Source organism: Oncorhynchus keta, unplaced genomic scaffold (genome assembly GCF_023373465.1).
Source record: "Oncorhynchus keta strain PuntledgeMale-10-30-2019 unplaced genomic scaffold, Oket_V2 Un_contig_3006_pilon_pilon, whole genome shotgun sequence".
Taxonomy (NCBI): domain Eukaryota; kingdom Metazoa; phylum Chordata; class Actinopteri; order Salmoniformes; family Salmonidae; genus Oncorhynchus; species Oncorhynchus keta.
Genome location: NW_026286874.1, coordinates 1 through 8,754, shown reverse-complemented (window position 1 = coordinate 8,754; position 8,754 = coordinate 1). Strand labels below are relative to the sequence as shown.

Genomic DNA, 8,754 nt, shown 5'->3' with positions numbered 1-8,754 from the left:
TGCCGCCCCTCCCTCTAACCACTAGTCTCACCTGCCGCCCCTCCACTCTAACCACTAGTCTACCCTGCCGCCCCTCCACTCTAACCACTAGGCTACCCTGCCACCCCTCCACTCTAACCACTAGTCTACCTGCCGCCCCCACTCTAACCACTAGTCTACCTGCCCCCTCCACTCTAACCACTAGTCTACCCTGCCGCCCTCCACTCTAACCACTAGGCTACCCTGCCACCCCTCCACTCTAACCACTAGTCTACCTGCCGCCCCCCACTCTAACCACTAGTCTACCTGCCCCCCTCCCACTCTAACCACTAGTCTACCCTGCCGCCCCTCCACTCCTAACCACTAGTCTACCTGCCGCCCCTCCACTCCTAACCACTAGTCTACCGTCCCTCCACTCTAGCCACTAGTCTACCTGCCGCCCCTCCACCCCTCCACTCTAACCACTAGTCTACCTGCCGTCCCTCCACTCTAACCACTAGTCTACCTGCCGCCCCTCCACCCCTCCACTCTAACCACTAGTCTACCTGCCGCCCCTCCACTCCTAACCAGTAGTCTACCGCCCCCTCCACTCCCCAGCCACTAGACTACCTGCTGCCCCTCCACCCCCTCTCCACTCTAACCACTAGTCTCCCTGCCTCCCCTCCACCCCTCCCTCCCTAACCACTAGTCTACCTGCACGCCCCTCCCACTCTAACCACTAGTCTACCTGCCGCCCCTCCACTCCCTAGCCACTGGTCTACCTGCCGCCTTCCTCTACTCTAACCACTAGTCCTGCCTGCCGCCCCTCACCCTCCTCCACTCTAACCACTAGTCTACCTGCCGCCCCTCCCACTCCTAACCACTAGTCTACCCCTGCCGTCCCTCCATAACCACTGGTCTACCTGCCGCCCTCCACCTCTAACCTAACACTAGTCTACCTGCCGCCCCTCCACTCCCCAACCTTACTAGTCTGCCTGCCTCCCCTCCCCCTCCACTCTAACCACTAGACTACCTGCTGCCCCTCCCTCTCACTCTAACCACTAGTCTCTGCCGCCCTCCACCCTCCACTCTAACCACTAGTCTACCTGCCGCCCCTCCACTCTAACCACTAGGCTACCTGCCGCCTCCACTCTAACCACTAGGCTGCTGTCCACTCTAACCACTGTCTACCCCTCCACCCCTCCACTCTAACCACTAGTCTACCTGCCGCCCCTCCACTCTAACCACTAGTCTACCTGCCGTCCCTCCACTCTAACCACTAGTCTACCTGCCGCCCCTCCACCCCTCCACTCTAACCACTAGTCTACCTGCCGCCCCTCCACTCTAACCACTAGTCTACCTGCCGCCCCTCCACTCTAACCACTAGTCTACCTGCCGCCCCTCCACTCTAACCACTAGTCTACCTGCCGCCCCTCCGCCCCTCCACTCTAACCACTAGTCTACCTGCCGCCCCTCCACTCTAACCACTAGTCTACCTGCCGCCCCTCCACTCTAACCACTAGTCTACCTGCCGCCCCTCCACTCTAACCACTAGTCTCCCTGATGGTAATACTGTACCTTCCTAATTCCTCTCCGATCTCGTAGAAATCCTCCACTGTCTGCTGCTTGAACAGGGCCATGCCTGCAGTCATAGACGGGGACGATGCCGTGGTTATGACGTGCAAATATATGGGTTCTCTATTCCGTCCATTATAGAAGTAAACCCTGTGTAAAAGAAGATAATTATATGTCTGATGGTTCAGCAGATGACGGGTCGTGTTTGCTTGGGAGTTGTGCGACGACGTGCAACAACACGGCCAAACATCACAGAATCAGAGAAACATTTAGCCTACATAAAACAACAAAAACGCGTCTTCCTTTTAAAATTATCATTACAATATATTAATTATGAGAAGAACGCTATAATTAAGCAATAATGAGGTGTGGTATATGGCCCATATACCACGGCTAACGGCTGTTAGGTTCGACCAACGCAATGAGAGGTGCCTTGTTGCTATTATAAACTGGTTACCAACATAATTAGAGCAGTAAAAATAAACGTTTTTATCATACCCGTGGTATACGGTCATGGCAGTCAGCCAATCAGCATTCAGGGCTGGAACCACCCAGTTTATAACTAGTGTTATTCCATACTATTACTACTAGACTGTTGGTCAACTCTTATTAGCAACTTATTGTCGACACATTTGATTAGACTTTCTGCATCACCAAACATTAAGAGCAATGTGCGACGCAACACCTTAAATGACGCATACAGATGACCATTACAATAAAAGTTAAATAGATAGATAGAAATATAGATACATTTAAAAAAATATCTTACCATGTTGAAATGACCGTTAAAAAAGCGTGTCCACAGCCTTCTTCGTTCACTCTCGTTTCTTTTCAAAGTTTACCGATCACCGTGTGGACGGCATTTCCCTACTGACCGCGCGCGCTCTCAGGTTCACACTAAATGTCACTTGTTACCACGCGATAGAGCGTGAGTCTATTTTCAAAGTTACAAGTACACGTCTGTGTGTGTGTGTCTGTTCTCTTCCACGGCTTACAACATACAACGACTGGACAAAACATTAAGAACACCTACTCTTTCCATGACCTAGACTGACCAGGTGATTTCAGGTGAAAGCTATGATAATAATAATAATTGATGTCTCTTGTTAAATCCACTTCAAATCAGTGTAGATGAAGGAGAGGAGTCAGGATAAAGACGGATTTTTAAGCCTTGAGACAAATTGAGAGATGGATTGTGTATGTGTGTCATTCAGAGTGTGAAAGGAAAAGACAAAATATTGAGGTGCCTTTGAACAGGGTACGGTAGTAGGTGCCAGGAACACTGGTTTGTGTCAAGAACTGCAACGCTGCTGGAGTTTTCACACTCAACAGTTTCCCTTGTGTTTCAAGAACGGTCCACCACCCAAAGGACATCCAGCCAACTGGACACAACTGTGGGAAGCATTGGAGTCAACATGGGGCCAGAATCCCTACGGAACGCTTTCAACACCTTGTAGAGTCCCTGTGGAAGGCTTTCAACACCTTGTAGAGTCCCTGTGGAAGGCTTTCAACACCTTGTAGAGTCCCTGTGGAAGGCTTTCAACACCTTGTAGAGTCCCTGTGGAAGGCTTTCAACACCTTGTAGAGTCCCTGTGGAAGGCTTTCAACACCTTGTAGAGACCCTGTGGAAGGCTTTCAACACCTTGTAGAGTCCCTGTGGAAGGCTTTCAACACCTTGTAAAGTCCCTGTGGAAGGCTTTCAACACCTTGTAGAGACCCTGTGGAAGGCTTTCAACACCTTGTAGAGTCCCTGTGGAAGGCTTTCAACACCTTGTAGAGTCCCTGTGGAAGGCTTTCAACACCTTGTAAAGTCCCTGTGGAAGGCTTTCAACACCTTGTAGAGACCCTGTGGAACGCTTTCAACACCTTGTAGAGTCCCTGTGGAAGGCTTTCAACACCTTGTAAAGTCCCTGTGGAAGGCTTTCAACACCTTGTAGAGACCCTGTGGAAGGCTTTCAACACCTTGTAGAGACCCTGTGGAAGGCTTTCAACACCTTGTAGAGTCCCTGTGGAAGGCTTTCAACACCTTGTAGAGACCCTGTGGAAGGCTTTCAACACCTTGTAGAGTCCCTGTGGAAGGCTTTCAACACCTTGTAGAGACCCTGTGGAAGGCTTTCAACACCTTGTAGAGACCCTGTGGAAGGCTTTCAACACCTTGTAGAGTCCCTGTGGAAGGCTTTCAACACCTTGTAGAGTCCCTGTGGAAGGCTTTCAACACCTTGTAGAGTCCCTGTGGAAGGCTTTCAACACCTTGTAGAGTCCCTGTGGAAGGCTTTCAACACCTTGTAGAGTCCCTGTGGAAGGCTTTCAACACCTTGTAGAGTCCCTGTGGAAGGCTTTCAACACCTTGTAGAGTCCCTGTGGAAGGCTTTCAACACCTTGTAGAGACCCTGTGGAAGGCTTTCAACACCTTGTAGAGTCCCTGTGGAAGGCTTTCAACACCTTGTAGAGTCCCTGTGGAAGGCTTTCAACACCTTGTAGAGTCCCTGTGGAAGGCTTTCAACACCTTGTAGAGTCCCTGTGGAAGGCTTTCAACACCTTGTAGAGACCCTGTGGAAGGCTTTCAACACCTTGTAGAGTCCCTGTGGAAGGCTTTCAACACCTTGTAGAGACCCTGTGGAAGGCTTTCAACACCTTGTAGAGTCCCTGTGGAAGGCTTTCAACACCTTGTAGAGTCCCTGTGGAAGGCTTTCAACACCTTGTAGAGTCCCTGTGGAAGGCTTTCAACACCTTGTAGAGTCCCTGTGGAAGGCTTTCAACACCTTGTAGAGACCCTGTGGAAGGCTTTCAACACCTTGTAGAGTCCCTGTGGAAGGCTTTCAACACCTTGTAGAGACCCTGTGGAAGGCTTTCAACACCTTGTAGAGTCCCTGTGGAAGGCTTTCAACACCTTGTAGAGACCCTGTGGAAGGCTTTCAACACCTTGTAGAGTCCCTGTGGAAGGCTTTCAACACCTTGTAGAGTCCCTGTGGAAGGCTTTCAACACCTTGTAGAGTCCCTGTGGAAGGCTTTCAACACCTTGTAGAGTCCCTGTGGAAGGCTTTTCAACACCTTGTAGAGACCCTGTGGAAGGCTTTCAACACCTTGTAGAGTCCCTGTGGAAGGCTTTCAACACCTTGTAGAGACCCTGTGGAAGGCTTTCAACACCTTGTAGAGTCCCTGTGGAAGGCTTTCCAACACCTTGTAGAGACCCTGTGGAAGGCTTTCAACACCTTGTAGAGACCCTGTGAAGGCTTTCAACACCTTGTAGAGTCCCTGTGGAAGGCTTTCAACACCTTGTAGAGTCCCTGTGGAAGGCTTTCAACACCTTGTAGAGACCCTGTGGAAGGCTTTCAACACCTTGTAGAGACCCTGTGGAAGGCTTTCAACACCTTGTAGAGACCCTGTGGAAGGCTTTCAACACCTTGTAGAGACCCTGTGGAAGGCTTTCAACACCTTGTAGAGTCCCTGTGGAAGGCTTTCAGACACCTTGTAGAGACCCTGTGGAAGGCTTTCAACACCTTGTAGAGACCCTGTGGAAGGCTTTCAACACCTTGTAGAGACCCTGTGGAAGGCTTTCAACACCTTGTAGAGACCCTGTGGAAGGCTTTCAACACCTTGTAGAGACCCTGTGGAAGGCTTTCAACACCTTGTAGAGACCCTGTGGAAGGCTTTCAACACCTTGTAGAGTCCCTGACCCCGATGATTTGAGGTTGTGCTGATTGGTTTGTTGCTGTTCAGGCACAAAAGGGGGGTGAAAAATGTGACACTCTGTGTATGTAGTATGGTATTCTATAGTAAGGAGTATTGAAAAGCCCTGCCGTGATGTGTAGTGCAGTAACTATACCACAAGAGGGCACAACAGCACTAGAACATTAACACAGACACCTTCACCTTGTTATCATTCTGCATCAGGTATCGGCTGCTAATGGAAGGAATTGAGATTCAGAAAGTCAAAGTGCTGATATTACAGGATAGAGAGAGATAGAGAGAGAGAGACAGAAAGGAAGAGAAAGAGAGACACAGAGAGAGAGAGAGAGAGAGAGAGAGAGAGAGAGAGAGAGAGAGAGAGAGAGAGAGAGAGAGGAAGAGACACAGAGAGAGAGAGAGAGAGAGAGAGAGAGAGAGAGAGAGAGAGAGAGAGAGAGAAGAGAGAGAGAGACAGAGAGAGAGAGAGAGAGAGAGAGACAGAGAGACAGAGAGACAGAGAGACAGAGAGAGAGAGAGAGAGAGAGAGAGAGAGAGGAGAGACAGAGCAAACTAGAATGCTATTTGGCCCTACACAGAGAGTACACAGCGGAGAATACCTGACCACTGTGACTGACCCAAAATTAAGGAAAGCTTTGACTATGTACAGACTCAGTGAGCATAGCCTTGCTATTGAGAAAGGCCGCCGTAGGCAGACATGGCTCTCAAGAGAAGACAGGCTATGTGCTCACTGCCCACAAAATGAGGTGGAAACTGAGCTGCACTTCCTAACCTCCTGCCCAATGTATGACCATATTAGAGAGACATATTTCCCTCAGATTACACAGATCCACAAAGAATTCGAAAACAAACCCAATTTTGATAAACTCCCATATCTACTGGGTGAAATTCCACAGTGTGCCATCACAGCAGCAAGATTTGTGACCTGTTGCCACGAGAAAAGGGCAACCAGTGAAGAACAAACACCATTGTAAATACAACCCATATTTATGCTTATTTATTTTCCCTTTTGTACTTGAACTATTTGCACATCATTACAACAATATATAAATACATAATATCACATTTGAAATGTCTTTCTTATTTTGGAACTTTTGGGAGTATAATGTTTACTGTTAATTTGTATAATTTTTTAAACGTTAGTTTATTATCTACCTCACTTGCTTTGTCAATATTAACACATGTTTCCCATGACAATAAAGACCTTAAACTGACATTTAAATTGAATTGACAGATGGGTTCAGGTAGTGGATCAGGAGAGGACCGATGGGTTCAGGTAGTGGATCAGGAGAGGACCGATGGGTTCAGGTAGTGGATCAGGAGAGGACTGACAGATGGGTTCAGGTAGTGGATCAGGAGAGGACCGATGGGTTCAGGTAGTGGATCAGGAGAGGACTGATGGGTTGAGGTAGTGGATCAGGAGAGGACAGATGGGTTCAGGTAGTGGATCAGGAGAGGACCGATGACAGATGGGTTCAGGTAGTGGATCAGGAGAGGACCGATGGGTTCAGGTAGTGGATCAGGAGAGGACCGATGGGTTCACAGGAGAGGACTGATGATGGGTTCAGGTAGTGGATCAGGAGAGGACCGATGGGTTCAGGTAGTGGATCAGGAGAGGACCGATGGGTTCAGGTAGTGGATCAGGAGAGGACCGATGGGTTCAGGTAGTGGATCAGGAGAGGACCGATGACCGATGGGTTCAGGTAGTGGATCAGGAGAGGACCAATGACAGATGGGTTCAGGTAGTGGATCAGGAGAGGACTGACAGATGGGTCCAGGTAGTGGATCAGGAGAGGACTGACAGATGGGTTCAGGTAGTGGATCAGGAGAGGATGGGTTCAGGTATGGGTTCAGGTAGTGGATCAGGAGAGGACCGGACCGATGGGTTCAGGTAGTGGATCAGAGAGGACTGACAGATGGGTTCAGGTAGTGGATCAGAGAGGACCGATGGGTTCAGGTAGTGGATCAGGAGAGGACCGATGACAGATGGGTTCAGGTAGTGGATCAGAGAGGACCGATGGGTTCAGGTAGTGGATCAGGAGAGGACCGATGGGTTCAGGTAGTGGATCAGGAGGAATAGTGGATCAGAGAGGACCCAGATGGGTTCAGGTAGTGGATCAGGAGAGGACCGATGGGTTCAGGTAGTGGATCAGGAGAGAGACCGATGGGTTCAGGTAGTGGATCAGGAGAGGACCGATGACAGATGGGTTCAGGTAGTGGATCAGGAGAGGACGATGGGTTCAGGTAGTGGATCAGGAGAGGACTGAGGTGGACAGATGGGTCCAGGTAGTGGATCAGGAGAGGACCGATGACAGATGGGTTCAGGTAGTGGATCAGGAGAGGACCGATGGGTTCAGGTAGTGGATCAGGAGGACCGATGACAGATGGGTTCAGGTAGTGGATCAGGAGAAGACCACGATGGGTTCAGGTAGTGATCAGGTAGTGGATCAGAGAGGAGTGGATCATGGGTTCAGGTAGTGGATCAGGAGAGGACCAGGTATGACAGATGGGTTCAGGTAGTGGATCAGGAGATCGACTGACAGATGGGTCCAGGTAGTGGATCAGGAGAGGACTGATCAGAGAGGACCAAGGGTTCAGATGGGTTCAGGTAGTGGATCAGGAGAGGACCGATGACAGATGGGTTCAGGTAGTGGATCAGGAGAGGACCGATGGGTTCAGGTAGTGGATCAGGAGAGGACTGACAGATGGGTTCAGGTAGTGGATCAGGAGAGAGGACCGATGGGTTCAGGTAGTGGATCAGGAGAGGACCGATGACAGATGGGTTCAGGTAGTGGATCAGGAGAGGACCGATGGGTTCAGGTAGTGGATCAGGAGAGGACCGATGACAGATGGGTTCAGGTAGTGGATCAGGAGAGGACTGACAGATGGGTTCAGGTAGTGGATCAGGAGAGGACCGATGGGTTCAGGTAGTGGATCAGGAGAGGACCGATGACAGATGGGTTCAGGTAGTGGATCAGGAGAGGACCGATGGGTTCAGGTAGTGGATCAGGAGAGGGACCGATGGGTTCAGGTAGTGGATCAGGAGAGGACCGATGGGTTCAGGTAGTGGATCAGGAGAGGACCGATGGGTTCAGGTAGTGGATCAGGAGAGGACCGATGACAGATGGGTTCAGGTAGTGGATCAGGAGAGGACCGATGGGTTCAGGTAGTGGATCAGGAGAGGACCGATGACAGATGGGTTCAGGTAGTGGATCAGGAGAGGACCGATGGATGGGTTCAGGTAGTGGATCAGGAGAGGACCGATGGGTTCAGGTAGTGGATCAGGAGAGGACCGGTAGTGGATCAGATGGGTTCAGGTAGTGGATCAGGAGAGGACCGATGAGGTAGTGGATCAGATGGGTTCAGGTAGTGGATCAGGAGAGACCGATGGGTTCAGGTAGTGGATCAGAGAGGACGATGGGTTCAGGTAGTGGATCAGGAGAGGACCGATGACAGATGGGTTCAGGTAGTGGATCAGGAGAGGACCGATGGGTTCAGGTAGTGGATCAGGAGAGGACCGATGACAGATGGGTT

The 8,754-nt window shown here is 50.3% G+C and overlaps 1 long non-coding RNA gene across 8 annotated transcripts; it reads right to left on the bottom strand.

Moving 5' to 3' along the window:
• Positions 1-3,447: 3,447 nt before the first annotated feature.
• LOC127923543 (uncharacterized) lies at positions 3,448-5,183 on the bottom strand. Of its 8 annotated transcripts, none has more exons than XR_008114654.1 (4): positions 5,066-5,183; positions 4,777-4,968; positions 4,585-4,680; positions 3,448-4,487 (listed from the first exon to the last, which is right to left on the bottom strand). It is a non-coding gene; the product is annotated as an uncharacterized LOC127923543 (long non-coding RNA). The 8 variants fall into 8 exon arrangements; XR_008114651.1 differs by having other exon boundaries at positions 5,034-5,175; XR_008114653.1 differs by having other exon boundaries at positions 5,002-5,143.
• Between the last annotated feature and the right edge of the window lie 3,571 nt (positions 5,184-8,754).